General features: G+C 38.5%; 1 long non-coding RNA gene across 7 annotated transcripts in view; it reads right to left on the bottom strand.

The window, feature by feature from the left end:
* The window catches only part of LOC105465510 (uncharacterized), a 297,782-nt gene that overhangs the window by 152,853 nt on the left and 126,887 nt on the right, over positions 1-18,042 (bottom strand). For 4 of the 7 annotated variants that reach the window (XR_011623317.1, XR_011623316.1, XR_011623318.1 and 1 more), the window contains exons 5-6: positions 14,018-14,149; positions 13,560-13,729 (exon numbers count right to left, since the gene is read on the bottom strand). This is a non-coding gene — a long non-coding RNA (uncharacterized lncRNA). The remainder of the gene's footprint in view (positions 1-13,559; positions 13,730-14,017; positions 14,150-18,042) is intronic. The other 3 variants (XR_011623319.1, XR_003014357.2, XR_011623321.1) reach the window with 2 other exon arrangements.

The following is an 18,042-nucleotide window of genomic DNA, read 5'->3' as shown; positions in this document are numbered from 1 at the left end:
AAGCCAATATTTTTCAAATACAGATTTTTTTTTTTCATAATCTTGACTTTGGAAACGCTGAAGGGTTTAAAGCTTCTGGCCAGGCACGGTGGCTCAAGCCTGTAATCCCAGTTCTTTGGGAGACTGAGATGGGCGGATCATGAGGTCAGGAGTTCGAGACCAGCCTGACCAACATGGTGAAACCCCATCTCCACTAAAAATACAAAAATTAGCCACGAGTTGTGGTACACGCCTGTAATCCCAGCTACTCAGGAGGCTGGGGCAGGAGAATTGCTTGAACCCAGGAGGCGGAGGTTGCAGTGAGCTGAGATCACGCATTGGACTCCAGCCTGGGCGACAGAGCAAGACTCCATCTCAAAAAAAAAAGAAAGAAAGAAAGAAAAGCCTCTTCCAGCTCTTTGTGGTAAGGCTCTTACATTAACTTCCTAGAGTGGCACTGAGAGAAACCCTGAGAACTTCCAGAACCTGGTGCCATACTCCTACAAACAAAGGGACCTTAGGCATCTACCTGAGGTAGAGTCTCTGGATTTAAAGCTGATTTGATGGGAAAAGTAATGTCTTGCATCATCTTCAGGCTTCTTGTGTATTTATAATTACCTAATGGTATAATTTGATTTTTCTGGCAATGGATATACCTGCATTCTCTTTGAGATGTTGTGGGTATGATAAAGGGGTTGTATTTGGGAGAACCAATATCTTGGATTATTGAGACACAAGCAGTGTCTGACAGCAGAGAACAGATCCAGGAACACTTCACCATGGAAGTTGCACTATTAGAAGGTGGCATCGCCGGGCGCGGTGGCTCACGCCTGTAATCCCAGCACTTTGGGAGGCCGAGGCGGGTGGATCACAAGGTCAGGAGATCGAGACCATGGTGAAACCCCGTCTCTACTAAAAATAGAAAAAAAATTAGCCGGGCGCAGTGGCGGGCACCTGTAGTCCCAGCTACTCGGGAGGCTGAGGCAGGAGAATGGCATGAACCCGGGAGGCGGAGTTTGCAGTGAGCCGAGATTGTGCCACTGCACTCCAGCCTGGGCGACAGAGCAAGACTCCGTCTCAAAAAAAAAAAAAAAAAAAAAAAAAAAAAGAAGGTGGCATCAAGGAATGGGGTAGATTCAGTCATGGGGATAGGAATGCTTCTTCAATGGGAGAATAATGTAGTAAAGAAAAAATATGATCAAAGAACCATGGGCACTCTAGGAGAATACAGTTCAGAACCAGAAAGCTGAGATTTGCAATATTGAATGAATTGATGAGGTTAATCCCTAAAGGAAATTTCATGCAGAGGGTATAAGAAAATGGACTCGTGGAGAATTACCTATACTTTTGTTTCCTTGAATGCAGAATGCTTGGAGAAAGATTATTTCTGAAAAAGCTTATTTCTGGTGATATTGGAAAAGATTATTTCTAGGGATATTACCAGAATGAAATGATGGAATTAAGAAGAGAATCCAAGCCAGTGTTAATCAGGCACTGCCCATGTTAAGATCATGACACTACGTGCCAAAGTTCCGAAACTTGCATGTAGGGTAAATGCCAGGAAAAAAAAATGAATCGTGTGTTTACTTTACAATGAAATTGTTACAGCAGTGGACTATGCCAGAGAATAGTCCATCCATTCTAGAGAATGAAAAGGCAGTCAGATTATTTAGTCTTGGAGGGTGCTGTCTTTAAAAGTGGGGCATGGCGAAAGCTAAGAAGATTTCATTCCACTCCCATACCCTACAGGAAGCTGGTTTTCAGGCAGATTTTCACGGGATTGTTCAAGGGTCTGAACATCCTGGGATTCCTCATAGTGGTGAAGGGGAGCTCCATGGCAATTAACAATGTGGGGAAGAACTGCACGTGCGGGTGAATCTCAGAGGGTCCCTCAATAAAGTGTGACAATGTGCAAAAATGTTAAAGATAGATCACAAGTAGACCTGTGACCCCTATGCCATTGCTGCGCTAGCCCCAAGTGGCATTCAGCTCCAAGCAGCTGTGACCAGCTCCTTCCATCTTAGATGCCCCCACAGCCTTAAGCTGTCATTCCCTAGGCTTGTGGGACTAAAAGTAAAGGTGTCATTGTGAATAAAAGAAGAGTTAGGAATGCCAAGAATAGCTGAGCTACCGGTCTTGAATTACTAGCATTTTCACTGGCAAAAACTGAGATTTACAAATCCCAAGTATGCAAAGATATAAATTCCATTATACTGTATTTCATTGAATTTAAGACACCATCATTTGTAAGATGCAGTGTTATTTTGCGTACTATTAAGAAAGAGAAATCACTGCCAACTAAACTATGATACGCCATGGATTTTTGAGCTGTATCTCAATTTCAGATATGTTAAGATGTGAAAAAATGTGTATCTTGAAAATCAATGTATTTCTATAAGTGTACTTAACTCTCAAATTCCATTTTTACTGATGATAACAGAAACATTGATCTTCCCAGTTCAAAGTAAACTGTCTTTTCTGGATTTTACTGTCTCATTTGGGTAAACAGAATTTTCCTAGAGACAATTCAGAGAGAGGGGCTGTTTTCTTAATTTCACAAGGGAGAGTGCCATAGTTCTGCTCAGACCACAGGATCTCAGCTGACATGTAATGCAATCTGCTGTGGTCATCTGGAACCCTTTCAAGGCCTCTATTCTCCCGGTCCATGCGTTCTGTGTCCGGCATGACCAACACTGCAAGATGCCTGCAACTCAGCCAGCTTTTTTGGCCATCACTAGGGAACCTCAGACACTGCCAACTGCCTTTCCCACCCTACAGTGAGATATAGGATCCATCAGATTACACATCTCTGTCAACTAGGGCCATACTCATGCCCTGGCTCCATGCTACACCCAGCATTTCTCAGAGAGACCTGTAATTTCTCCTGATTGCAACCTGGGGAAGAAGGTATAGATCCCCTTTTTGAAGAACCCTAAACTTGTTTTACATTTCTATTGCCTCCCTAACACAAAGGGCTTCAACCCCAAAGACAAGCCAGGTGCATATTCCTTTCCCAAGGACTCACAGTAACCAATTTTATTCTTCTCTTTTCTCAGTTTCACTCCCACTTTAGGTCAACTGATTTATCTTTATTCCCAAAGGCACAACGATCTGCCTAACTATTCAGACTAACCTCTTGTTTATGCCAGAATCACGGCTTTTGATGATGTACAAACGTCTCCCTAGAAGTTCAAATGCTAACGATTTTACCCTTTACTTACTCTGAATAATCCCTCACCCTGAAGGCAGCTCATACAGAAAGCTAGGAGAAAGGGATAAGAAACGTGAGTAGTAGAAACAAGAGAAAGAAATCTTAAGTTAACATGCCAAAATGCAATACAGTAATAGTACCCCCTTATCCACGGGAATGCTTCCTAAGACCCCCACAGTGGAAGCCTAAAACCACAGATAGTACCAAACCCCATATATACTATGATTTTTCCTATATCCATACATGCCTATGATAAAGTTTAATTTAAAATTAGGCATAGCAAGAGATTAATAACAATAACAAATAATAAACTAGAACAATTGTAACAATATATTGTAATAAAAGTCACACAAATGTAGTCTCTCTCTTTTCTCTCTCTCTCTCTCTCGCTCTCTCTCTCTCTCTCTCTCTCTCTCTCAATTATCTTATCGTACCATATGTATTTTCAGAGAGCAGTTGCCCACGGGTGGGTGAAATCACAGAAAGTGAAACCACAGATAAGGGGGTAGTACTGTACCACTAAAACAGTAATCCTATGAAATCTGGCTCACATTCTCCCTAAAACACCTGAAGGGGTTATGCCTAACCATATCTTGGGATAAATTTGCTAGGCAGGTAATTTTTTGGAGTAAGTTGCAGGGTTGGCAAAGCACTTCAAGGATATCCTCCACAATCCCAAAGATCTGAGCTATTAGCTATAACAATGGAGATAAATTGTTTTTTAGGAGTTATCCACTACTGTCAGTAGCAGGCAATGAACCCATATGCCACCACACTCCAATGCGCGCATTGAGCATTGCTGTACTCTCTCCAAGAGAAGATAGGAAGAGCCAGGAATCTTATAGAATTGACTTATAGAATTGACTCCATAGATCCCCAAGAGCCAGAACTGATGTCAAAAATGGCCCTAATTCTTCACCCTTTCCTTTATTCATGCCTCTGCAGTGTGACTTTTAAGTTTCTTTCATCAAGCAGTAAAATCTATTCCCCCACCTGAATCTAGTTTGGCCCTATGATTCAATGTGGCCCTTGGAATGGACCGAAGTGGCTGCGTGCCACTTCCAAGCTTAGACATCCAAAGGCCTTTCATGTTTCTACTTTCTCTCTCCTGAAACTCTGTCCAGCATCATGAGAATAATTCTAGACTCATCTGCTGGATAATCAGTCACCCCCATCAGCCAACAGCAACCAACCTCCAGACACCCTTTTTCACTCAGTCGTTCCACTGAATGATGCACATGTGCACAAGGCCAGTCAAGATCAGACTGCTAAGCAGACCCATAGACTTGTGACCGATAATAAAATACCAGGGCTTTTCATATTATTTTTGGAGTGATTTATTATGCAGCAATATCTAAAAAATACAGAAACTTGATACCCAAAAGGGGCTGCTGCCTTAAAAACATATAAGACACCATTGGTTTAGGGACTGGTAAGAAGCAGAGGCTGGAAAATAGTGGGCAAACTTAGCAAAAGTCAGAAAAAATGGTGAGAAAATAACACTAGAGGATGAAAATATGGTGGCCTGTATTATGGAGTAGTGAAGCAGGTGACAGAACAGTTGACTGCCTTACTTGAAAGATGAAAAGTGTACGTAGTGAACTTTTGGATTTGACTACAGAAGTCTCCAGGAAAAATGTTAAAAGTGTTGTAGCTGTGTGTGATATTATACAGAGGTGGAAAAAAGATAACATAAAGAAATCACTGACAAATTTGAAAGCAGAATTTGGAGAGAATATTATGAGCCATAACTTGGCGAGTTGGAAAACAGAACTTCTCATAACCAGTGTCCCCAGCCTGAGGACAAAGATTAAACCAAGAGTCAAAATCTAAAAAAGAATTAAAACGGTTTACAGGTTTTCTAATTTAGTCAAAAGGACTAAATTAGTCCTTTTGGATTCTTAAGACTGTGGTTCCACAGAAGTCATCCCAAAGTAGCAGTAACTCAAAAGCAGCATGCTTATTTTTTGTCAGAAGGAATGGATTTTGATTCAATTCATAGGAAGATTTTTTAGGAAGTACACATGTGAAAATACCAACAGCTTGGGCTAAAAGGAACTGAAATTGTTCAAATTGCAAAAGGGTTTTAGCCTTTAACTTTCTACGGGAAAGAATCAGTTTCAAAAATCTTATTAGCTGGCAAAAGTGAACTGTTTCTTCAGAATCAGCCAAAGAGGTGATGGACAAGGAAAGATGACAGGGTAAAGAGTGAGAAAAACCAGTGGACTGCAACCAACCACTTCTAAGAAGCAGTAGAGACAAGCGGGCTGAGAAGATACTCCCAGGGAAAAGAACCCAGGTCCAACTAAGGAGCATTCTCAGCTCCTAGTACAGGAGGACCTGCAAAAGTTCCCAGGTGGATTTCATAGCTGCTACAAACCAGTGACTCCCATGTTTCCTGTTTTTGATGGAAGTGTTGTTTGCATATCTCACAACTGTGTGTTGGCTGTGGGAAAGACAGCTAACTTGCTTTTTACTTCATACATCTCTGAATCAAAAGGAGCTATATCTAAGAAGCCATATCTGAACCTGATTAAGATCATTCAACTCTGGAATTCAAGTTTGATGTCATGATTGATGGAAGCTTTTGGGGATCCTGGAATTAGGGAGCTAAAAGTAGGCTTTAATAGAATGTTCCCAATTCTTTCCCTGGCCTCTTCATCTTTATCCATTCACTTCTCAATGTGGCTTTGAGCCCCTCCCAAGAAGAGGTAGACTTTATTTCCTCTGTTGACTTGATTTGGCCAAGGGGCAGAAGTGATGGTATGCCAATGTTGAACCTCGATCTCAAGAGTTAATAGACATGTGTATGTGTGTGACTGTGTGTGTGTGTGTGTGTATACACACTAGTCTTACAGTAGCTACATACATATAGATGTATATACCTATCATAAGAACTACATATGTATATAGCTACTGTAAGAAAAAGCTTAGATTGGCTCACTGGAAAGACATATGGCTGAGTTATCACCAGCACTACAGACATTAGCCAGTTAGCCCCCAAACATGTCAGATGCCCCAACTGACAACAGATGCATGAGTGAGCCTAGCCAAGATCAGCCAAGTCTGGAGCAGATCAGAAAGTCATCCATCTGACTTACAAACTCATGATCAATTACAAAACTCCTATTTTTTAAATCATTAAGTTTTAGATGGCTTTTGCACAGCAATAGTTAACTGATACAGGATAATGCTCTATCAAGAGGATCATAGGAGTAATATCAAGATTTTTCTATCAATTCTGTGACCTACGTTATATCTTTAGAAAAAACAAACTTTATATCTACTAACCATAGTCAGTTTCTGTTGTTTGCATCCAAACTCCTAAACCACTAATTTATAAACGAATCTCCTCATCTTTGGAATATGCAGCATAATGTCATACTTTTTTCACTTCCTGCAGAACCAACAAATTTTAATCCACTCCTACTTCATGAACATCATCTAATAAAGATGATCCCAAAGAGAATATAGAGCAACACTAATTGTAGGTGACTCATAATTCCCTTTCTCCCTCTAAAACTAGAGATTATGACAATCAGATTTTTATTGAATAATTCTCAGTAGGAATTCTATAATTGATTCCACAGAACAAAATGAGAAATTTATTTTTTAAAAACTCTGAAATATTAATCTTGTTTTCTTCCAAAGCAATTTTTGCTCAAGGATGATAATCATGCATTTTCTTTGTACCCACCAAAATTTATGTAACACTAAATATTTATCAAGTCAAGATCATCTAAAGGTTTTTTTAACCACAATTTACATTGACTTATTTCCTCTCAAAGTGGACCATACATCATAGTCTACAGGGAAAAACTAAGGGCACACCAACAATCTCAAAACTCTATTATACTTGCATTTATTTACAATCATGCAGAAACTTGAACTTTTCCTCAACTTTTTCACAAATCTAGCTAGAAACTTGTTAGGTGCCATTCCTAACAAGTTCCTAATATTAGTACATCTGAACTAGTGTTCTTGGTTACCATGTGGCTGGCAACTCATATTTCCTTCTTTTGTTGCACCATATCACTGTCATGTTAATACTTGGGTCATCAATGCCACTGGTGATACACAAATAAGAGTGGCCATGCTGACGGTGCTGCTGGGGAGGCTGAAGATATCTCCACTGAGGTTGCTGTTTCAGGCTGGCCAGGCACGCTGTGTTCTGATGGTGCCATTTCCCCAAGTCATACCCTTGTCTCCCCAGTTGCAGACACTGCTAGAACCAATGATGCTGAAGGTGTCTTATGTTTTTAAAGACTAATGGAGATTTTGCTGAGATAGTGTTTTTAATGTTTGCTTTTGGCTTTTAGTAATATTTGCTCATTCTTATTTAAGAGTTTTAATCTAGCACTCAATCTTGAGCTGGCTGAGCAACTGGAAAACCATACTCTAATCTTTTGCCTTTGACTTTGACTAAGGAAATATGCCTCAAATTTCATTTCTGCCATCATGGCCCTTTCTAGGAAGCACTTCTGTGCTTTATACAGTATATATAATCCCCAGACAAGACCCTTACTCAGTTGTCCAGACATACACAGAGAAGTATTAATTCAAGAATAAAATACAGTTTAAGCTCAGGCGGAGACCACCCATTTTTAGGTAACAGAATAAGTAAGAAAAAAAGAAAAAACTCTCACTTTATTTAGATACTTTTTATTTAGTTGAAGTAGATTTTTATATGCACAAATACAAGCAAATGTCCTATAACATCTACTACTCATAATAAAGCCCATCTATCATGAGTTTATTATGTGCCAAATACTTCAGAGTACTTCACATACACAACCACATTTTTCACCTTTTCAGATGAAGAGATTGAGGTTTAAAGGAATATTTAGTAACTTAACCAAAGTCAACAGTTAATCCAGGCCTGCTTGATGCCAAAACTCTTATTCTTAATCTCTGTGATTTAGTGAAGTAATTAAGAATGAGATTATGAACATAAAGAATCTCCTATATAAAGAATGAGATTATGAACCTGAAAACACTGACCTTCATTCATTCAATAAGCATTTATTAAATTCCTATTTATGCTTCAAGCTATGCTAGACACTTGGAGAATGATGAACAAAACAGCATGTACCCTCTTGGAGCTTGCATTTTAATTTTCCTTCCCATCCTTCTTGACAGATAATCTAAGACCAATAAATGCAACTTTAGTAAAAGAGAAGAACATGAACTTGAAGTCAACCTATCCTCCAAGAGCAATGAGGCATGTGACCTTCAGAGAAGCATATACTTCTTGAGATTTCCTGGAAGACACAGAATAACACAGCATCACCACCCTTATGCTCTTTCTAGAGGAGTTTTATTTTATGGCAGGTGCCTCATAGGAAAGCATTTCTGTTACAAGTTAGCATAATTCTGAAGAAACACAATCCTTTTTATAGTAAAAATATGGAACTTGGATTGATTAATAAACAGAGCCATCTACAGAATAAGAATTCCACAGTGCAACTCCAAAATGAATCCATTTTTATAATATCTTCTCTGCCAGCTAATTTAGAATATACTATGTGCAAAAACAAAAATGCCGTCCTTAAAATAAAACAGGCCTCAAGGAATATCTGTTTTAGAGTTGACTAAATTCCCAAATACTGAAATTTCTTAACCTTCCACTTGAAAAGACTAACAAAAAAGTCAATGTTGTTTCTCCTCTGCAGAAATACCAGATATTGCCTTAGATATCACTAACAGAAATAGTAGAGATTGCCTTGGATATCTCTAACAGAAATATTAGATATTGCCCATTAGATATCACTAACAATGCATATAGTATCTTAAAGGGTACGTAACAAATGGGGCTTGGGGAAAAGAGGGAAGTATGTTTATGTGATCTATAAAATAAAGTGAAAAATTGTAACCACATTGATTCAGTAAGATTTTCAAAATGAATACTCAAAGGGAGATTTTCCTTGACTTTTCTTTTACTTCAATGAACTATTTATTTTATTAGAAATAAGAGGGCATTCTCCACTGGCCCCAAACACATAGAACCTGTATTTCATATTCTTCCAGTGAGAAAAATCATCCCTGCTATAACATTATATCTAACATTTGAATGAAGGAAAGAGTAAAATATTAAATTTGTTTACATAGAGGAGCAAAGTCCATGACACAACCGTCTAATAAGGTTGGCTGAGTAACTTACTGTGAGTAAAACAATAGAGCAAGCAAGGATACAGAAAAGACTCCATAGATTGCTCTACATTTTTATAGTTTAATCATAAGTCCCTTTTTCTGAAGAAATTACTTTCAATCATGTAAGGAAAGGATGGCATAACTGGTTGTCTTTTTACCAGCCCGGAATATGAATAGACACTTATCCTTCATGGTATAATTTGAAAGGCTGATCAAATCTTATCATGAAATCTACCCTTTTCCTCCTCTGTGCCTGAAATTCCACTATTAGCAATTCAATCTTTTGGATCTTACAGGATTTTTATTTTAAATGTACTATGGTCTCTTGTGGCCAAGCTTGTTGTAGTTGTAATAGCCTTTGGTATTTCTGAATTTCCATTCGCTATAGAACTTCACATGCATGTTTAGATTAGCATGCTTGAAATTATTAAGGCAGAGTACAAATATCATTTTGAAAATTAGATATAAAAGTAGACGAAATTTACTAAATTTTGGATGTAAAATAAGCTAAGTTGTAAGGTCATGACATCCATTCTTCTCCCTTCAAAGATATGAACTTATTCCATTTTTAGTTACATAATCTTCAAAAAATAAATTACACATCATATTACTTAAACAATGATTAACAACCATCACAGTCAATTTCTTACCTAAGTTAAAAAAAAAGTTTTCAACTACACCAATAGCTCCTCCAGTACAATGTAGAAATTGTTTTTGAGCATTCACTAAGGACCAGCTACTGTGATAGGCATATTAGAGAATACAAGATAAGACTTGTCTCTTGCCCTCAAGAGGGTCCCACATAAATTCAGGTAGTTCTAAGGCAGCACAGACTATGACAAATGCAGCAGGAGAAATACAAACACAATGTTAGTGGAGACACAGATTACTTTAAAGTTGGGAGAGTGACCTGTAGAAAGCAGTGTAGAGATTTCTCAAAAACACTTAAAATAGAACTACCTTACCACCCAGCAATCCATTATTGGGCATATACCTAAAAGAAAATAAAACATTCTACCAAAAAGACACATGCTCTTGTATATTTATCACAGCACTATTCATAATAGCAAAGACATGGAATCAACCCAGGTGCCCATCAATGATGGATTGGAAAGAAAATGTGGTACATATATACCAAGGACTACTACACAGCCATAAAAAAAAGAACAAAATTATGTCCTTTATAGCAACATGGATGCAGCTGAAAGGCCGTCATTCTAAGTGAACTCATGCAGAAACAGAAAATCAAATACCACATGTTCTCACTTGTAAGTGAGAGCTAAAACATTAAGTACACATGGACACAAAAATGGGAATGATAGACACTGGAGACTCCAAAAAGGAGGATGGAGAGAGGCAGCAAGGGTTGAAAACCTATCTATCAGGTACTATATTCACTACTTGGATGATGGGATCAATAGAAGCCCAAACTTCAGCATTATACAATATACCCCATGTATCAAACCTGCACATGTACCCCTTGAATACAAAATTTAAAAATAGATACATAAATAAATAATAAAAGAAAACTGAAGCATTGAAAGTACTGGTAGACAAGGTGAAATCTGCTAAAAATTCTACTCTCTAAAAATTCTATTAAACTAAGACAGAAATGAATAAGGCAATACTGCCTTGATGAAAAATCACAGACTATCAGAGGAGCAGGTCTTGAAAGCGCTACTGTGGGCCAGTGTGGCACAGTGATGGTGTAAACAAGTTATGATGCCATGGAAGAAAAGAACACAGAGCACTTGTTTTTATAGAAAGGTTTGGGGAGGTGCCTACCTTGAAATCTAAATAACAGATAACAAAGGGAGATGAAGGACATTCCAGGCTGCAAAGTTCAACCATCACATAGTCAAGGAACTGCTCTGAAAGTTGGGTATGAGTTTCACAGGAGTAGATTGTCATGGGGACTTCAAAAACAAGGCAGTAAAAAGCAGCAGTTCCTTATTTTCTGCAAAAGACCCCTTTATAAATAAGAAAACAGCTACTGGCTCAAATTTCCATTTTATTCTTCCTGGATTGTGTTTTCTTTTACTATTTTATCTCTGTAGTCGCTGAGCCCTTCCATGTCTCTGAAATTCACACTTTCCATGCTTTTAAGAGTCTGGCCAGTCATGGCCTCACAAATTCTATACACCATACACTTGTTGGTTCCTTTTATCAATGTATTGGTCTCTTTCAAGTCTGTCTTTTACTTAAGAAAGGAGAGACTTCTCTGTTTACAAGGATCATATAGTTTTACCTTATACAAGTACAGAATTGGTCTATATTGTCTATTGTTAATGTATTCATACCTTGGTACCAAGTAGCCCAGACTGGAAGCAGTCCCCATAGGACACCCCCACAGTTTGAGAGGGTTGTCAGACAAAGTTATAGGATACTTAGTCACCACGAAACTCTGGCTTGAAACTTGTCTCCTTCCTCCCCCAAGTTCCTCAGGAATGTGTAGTTATTGTCACTGCTGGGTTTACTTTTGTTATTTTTAAGTGTTTGTGATGTGAGTTTCCTTAGAAAAGCATCTGACAGCAATCTAATTCATAAAGAAAAAAAAAACTGATGTTCAAGAAGTTGAAAAAGACCTTCCCTAGATTTGTTGTCATCTTCTGCATGGGGACTGGTTTCCCCAGGGAGGCACCAGGATAGAGTTTTTTACCTCTGACCCACCAGATGGCAACACCTACCCTTGGTAACCAAGGAAAGCAGGCAGCACCTAGGGTTAAACAGTAAGTGGCTTCCACACCTACCACCCTGAAAATTATGTAGTTGCCTGCTTTTTACCCTTGCCTGAACCATAACGTCGTTTTAATGTACATAGTTCTAGATTATGGCTACCTCCCAAGAACATCACCCTCTCGTTCATTTACTTATTCATTCAACAAATCTTGAGACTACAAAAGAGAAACAAATAACAGATATGAAAAACTGATATAACACCTTTTAGTGGGAGAGACGCAATTGATCAATACATCAATACATGTATAAATACATAACATCATGGCATGTAACATTATGTCATGTCAGGTAATAGTAAATGCTATAATGAAAAAAATGCAAAATAAACAGAGAGTAATGGGAAGTGCTAATTAAGATACAGTAGCCAGGGAAGGCCTCTGTAATATGTTATGTGGGCAGAGACCTGATTGGAGTGAACCAGAGGGGTATTCAGGAAAAGAGTAACACAGAGAGAAGTGCATGTGCAAAGGCCTTGAGGTGGAGCACATATGTGTGTTCCAAGAACAGCAGAAAGTCCACGGCATTGGAGTGTGATGAGCAAGGGGAGGATGGAAGGAGACAAAGCCAGGGATTAACCAGGAGCCAGACCCTGAAGGGCCCGTCAGCTATGGAAACAAATTTGCATTTTATGCTGACCCCATAATCTGAAGGAAATAGAGGAATCACGATGACTACAAAGTTTTCAGCCTGAGTCTTGGAATAAAAGAAGTGTCATTTACTGACATAAGAAAAACCAGGGGAAAAGCAAGTTGGCACTGAGAGGGAGATGTGAATTAAGAATCAGTGGGTACCGGTATCATATTGTAGAGTGATGATTGGCATTTACACACTTTCATCTTTAGGGATTTCCACCTAAATTTTCATGTCTCATCAACTTCCAATTATTAATATTTTGGCCAGGGGAGGCATGTAACCAGAATGGCAATCCAAAACTTATTTAGGTTTTATGCAGAGCTGATTTCAGGGACCATTTTGAGGTAGGTAAAATTTATGAAGTTTCCCAGTCTCCAGGTTTGCCTCTTCCCCAACCCAATTTTTTTCCTCCACATTGCTCCCAGATTTTCTCTGAACACATTCATTTCCCTTGTTACCTGTCTGTTTCTGCCTCCGCTCGTCACCACCCATATGACTAGGGAAAAGATCAGGTATCAGTCACTTACACCTAGGATGAATTCAACCCCCTATTCAGTATCTCTCTGAAATATTTGCCCTTTAAAGTTTGTCCCTCATTATGTGATAGATATTCCTGTTCTCCATTTAATTCTCTTCTTAAGGGAGCATCAAGCATGAAAAGAAGCACTGGTAGGTTTAGACACCTATAGATTTTGCCTACATTTGAGACATGATATGAAGATAAGAATGACCCAACACAGTGTATGCGAGGAATGCTTCCAAGCATCCTCTGCTTGTTCAAGAAAGACCCCATCTGAAAAATTGTTTTAAAATAAAGCAGTCTATGAGGGAAGAAATAAGTACTTACTTACTGCTATGATGGTTACAGGATGTTGACTATGGTCTGAGGTGGTGGAATAAAGGGTGGTTGTCCAAACTGATCATCAGAACAAATGGCCATAAGGCAAGTTCCTGGAACAGACAGGTAAAGTCAGGGACTACCAGGAGCCAGGAACATGATTCCAGGGAGCAGCAGATCTGGAAAGAGGACACAGATATCAGAAAGAACTTCTAAGAGAAACAGCCAGTAACACCGCAGGTGTGATTAGCTTTTCAGAGCCGTGTGTTTACGTCTGTGAGCACAGTGGCATTCTCCAGGACCAAGGAAATACCCATTGCTAACTCATTTTTACCCCAAACTAAATACTTCTTCTAGAAGTCTAAGTACTTTGAATCATTACTTCATGGCTGATTACCTTTGTCAAATTCTTCATAAATATTATTTTAAAATGAAAGAACTGTAGGTAGAATACTACTGATTTTTACCTCTACATATTAGTTGATACTCTTTTCAGTATTAATATTCTATGATCTTTTGGAGGAATGTGAATGGGTCTTTCCTCATTTGCTTTATTTTCATGTATCCCTGGACTCTCATGAATGGATGTTTTTCTTTTTCTAGAAAGAATATATGCATGCACAGATTAAAATGTTTTCTAACGGAAAATCACTCCTACTAATGGCATTTTACTTAAGTATTGGAAGAAAAATAAAAATAAAAAAATTCCCAAACAACTGATATTTATATCTCCTAATATAGCAAGCAGAAAATAATTTTAAAGTTGCTAAGATTAACTTGTTACCCTTAACCCAAAGAAAGCCTATTCAGTTATGTCACTAACCCAGAGTAGAAAATATATCCACACAACTTCATTACAGCAGCCAATCTGGCTGCCAGGGTTGACTTGAAGTAGAAAATCTACACTAAAAATGTAATACACTAAAAGGCCAATGACAAATAACTACTAACAATGATCTGTGCCAACCCAGCCCTCAAGCCAGGGTGACTTCACCAGAGGGTAATCTCATAGACTGAGGAATTACTGAATTAGTTGTACAGCTTTGGGACTAGACATGTCCTGAAACCCCTAGACACTGTACTGGAGAAGGGCATCATGGGAATGTGCTTCCTACTTGGTGAAGAGCATTCTGCTTCCTGCAGAGGAAAGCATGGATCCGAGGGTAGTGTTGGTGGTGTGGTCTGAGGAGATAAGGAACGATGCACACCACCTAAATATCCTTTCACACATTCTCTAATAAAATTTTAAAAATTATAGTCTCATATATACCCTCTATAAATATGTATAGTCATACATATGCACTGCATATAGCCCATGTATATATTACATAAACATACAGTAATGTGTAATATATATTCATAACCCTTACATAAGAGGATTTGTGAGTTTAAATTTTTCTCAGTGTAGAGATTATAGGTATTTTATCATTTTATCTCTCCTTTTAAACATTTGTGTTTCCTTTCGTCAAGGACAAAATAAGATCTATGAACCCAATCATATTGTCATTTTGCCCTCAGATATCAGAAAGCTTAGAGAGAACATTAATTCTTAATTATATTTAGTATTCTTAACCTATGTTTTCGGTAAAATTTTCTCACCCAACGTCAAATTTCCTCATCCTCACTATTTAGGTTTTGATTTGTTAACTTCATTCAAATGATTGTTTTACTTACGCACCTAGCATTAAAAATAATTCATGTCCTTTTTTGTTCATAAGTACAATACATATAGATAATATCATATTTGATATACACATTTATACATATGTACATATCTAATAAAAATAAGACAATAGCTAGCTATTATTTATTTACAGTTTATAATGAAAGTGTACTACTTTTTCCCAAATGGAACCTGAAAATGGGTCTTGACATGAAACAAGGAACCTGGAGGGCACAGGGAACAAAAAAGCCAGGGTCCAGACGGGAGATGGTGGATGCAGAAAGCACCCTTCTTTGTTACATTTACTACCAGGCAACTTTGTCCAGGGAAAATCTCTGTTTCTGAGCAGGCTCAGAATGGAGAAGAGAGAGATAAAGCAGAGTAGTAGGTCCTTAGTAGTCAGGGGATTGCCTAATGAGAGCTGAAAATTCAGTTCCCCCTGATTGTTCTGGAGCAAGCTCTGGAGCCAATTCTCAGTCAGGGAGACACCAAAGAAAAAAACAGAAGCCCGTGTCAACTCCAGAACTTCTTAGTCTCCTGGAGCCACTAAACTGGAGAGGATTATGGATCATCAGCCTCTCTGGTTAAAAGAAAAGCAGGCACACTTTGACTTTTACCCCACAGGAGGAGTGAAGGTAGGCTGATACGTGTTCATATAATGGTACTTTCTTTTCTTTGTTACCTCACAAGAATTGTTCTGCAAGTACATGGAATATTTTTTATATTTTGTCAATAGAGGAGATCAATTCAGTTACAACCACTCAACTCAGATCACATCCAAGGCACTTTGATAAGCCACTGCAACTAATGACTAATCTCAATCAATCTCCTGGTTGCTGTTATAGTTGCCCAAGCCCTGGTAACAATCTGGAGCCTTTAAGACCAGCATGGAGTAGGAGCTGAGAGAAATCTACCAATAAGGTGAGGCCACTATGAGAACAGATCAGCAGTCTCACTGGAGCATTGCAAATGCTTACATGTGTCTGGGCAGGCTGCAACATTACCAACATCTCATTCCAAGGGCCAGGAGAAAAAGCACAGAAGAACGTCCAGTCAATGGAAGAGGTGTCCAGTCAACTGGCAGGCAGAGTCAGATTAGACTTGATAGACATTCAAGTCTCTCTATAAATGCTTGAAGCAGACAGAAGAGCCTGACAGGAGCTTGGAAATCAGGTGGGGTACCAGGGAACTCCATGGTCTAGAATCCAGTCCCAGGAAAGAACTAGAGTAGGAACCAGAAGGCAGGAGCCCATCAAGCAGGTCTATGCAGCAGACTGGCCATACTTCCAATGGGATTGAAAGAATAAGAGAAGATGCAGCCCTCTGCTTAGCCAGAGCTGAATCTTTCTTATGTACCAGACAATGAGCTCAAATTAACAGACTATTTACAGATCGTTCTCAATGGTAGGAAAGGGACTCTCAGTGTATTGTTTCTCAAGTTCCCACCACTTCAGGAACCAACCAGGGTGAAACAAGCCTGTAGATGGCAGGCTGGAATACCCAGAGCTTCAGTTTCGGCCTGCATCTGATGTGGAGCCTTTCCTTGTCCCTGAAATGATGGCATCTGCAAATGGGAGAGTGAGACAGTCCTGCAGAGAGCAGAGCCCAGGTCCACAGGAGCATCACAGCGGGATAAAGAATACATAAGGGAAGATAGATCAGTTCAGAAGTCCAGTCTTGAAAAAGAAAATGACCTTCACAATATGATTATATATTAAATTTCAGGCCAAATATTGATGCTACAAAGGATAATTTTATTGTAATTTTTATGAATAATTCCCAAGACACTTTATTCTCACTTTAGAAGCTTTTTCATCTAAATATTTTATATAAGCCCTTCCTTCTTAAAAAAAATTCAGATTTTTTATAATACATCAGCCTGATGTGTTTTATAATACATGCTGCTTGAGTTAATGAAAATCCTGAGATGAAACTTATTACTTAAATTATTTTAAGGTACATTATACAGCTTGTAGAAATCTGCCATTTTCCTCTCAGGATACACCATTTCCCTCTGGTTTAGCATAATAAAGACTTGAAATTTGCAAATTCAGGCATTGTAAATCACTGTATCCCTTTGAAACACAACGGGTCAATTGTCTTTCTCAGCTAAAATGTATTGAGTTGCTATTTTGTAGACTGTTATAATCCAGGATACAAACTAAACCAAAATTAACTGTATGTAAAATCTATTACAGAGGAGCTTATAAACATATAACCTGAAAGTTTTACACAATAACAAGAAAAAGGGAGATTTAACATGAAAACTGCTATAGGGAATACGTATTTATAATTAACTAATGATTACTGATTATGCCATATTGTAACTAAATTATGATAGATCATAATTAAAAGCAATGAGTTTTGATCTTTAAAAGAATTACAAACTGTGAGGTTTTTGTTGTTATTGTTGTTGTTGTTTGCCTATGGTGCAAACAGTCTGAAGAAGGAGAGGAATCATTGGGGCTACCTCATATATCTACCCCATAGGAAGAAAATATAGTGTCCCCTATCTTCTTCATGGCATGGTGAGGAACATGGTTAAAGTACGCCTATGCTCATACAGCCAGGGATGGTTTCGTGCACATGCAAGCTGCACAACACACAGAGTCTCACACTCAGAAGGGCCCTGCCCTTAATGTAATGCTCTATCACCAACTTGAAGAGTCTTCATAATTTCTGAAGGAGAAACCTTGCATTTTCATTTTATTCTGGGTCCCTCAAATTGTGTAGCCAATCCTGCATACAGAGAGGCCCATTACAAATCAAGGAACATCATCTCAGTTGGCACAGGACTTCACACAGTGTCTGATGCATGGAACAGCAAAT

The sequence above is a fragment of the Macaca nemestrina genome, chromosome 5, assembly GCF_043159975.1.
Source record: "Macaca nemestrina isolate mMacNem1 chromosome 5, mMacNem.hap1, whole genome shotgun sequence".
Classification (NCBI taxonomy): domain Eukaryota; kingdom Metazoa; phylum Chordata; class Mammalia; order Primates; family Cercopithecidae; genus Macaca; species Macaca nemestrina.
The sequence above is the reverse complement of the archived record's forward strand: the minus strand, read 5'-3'. Positions and strand labels throughout refer to the sequence as shown.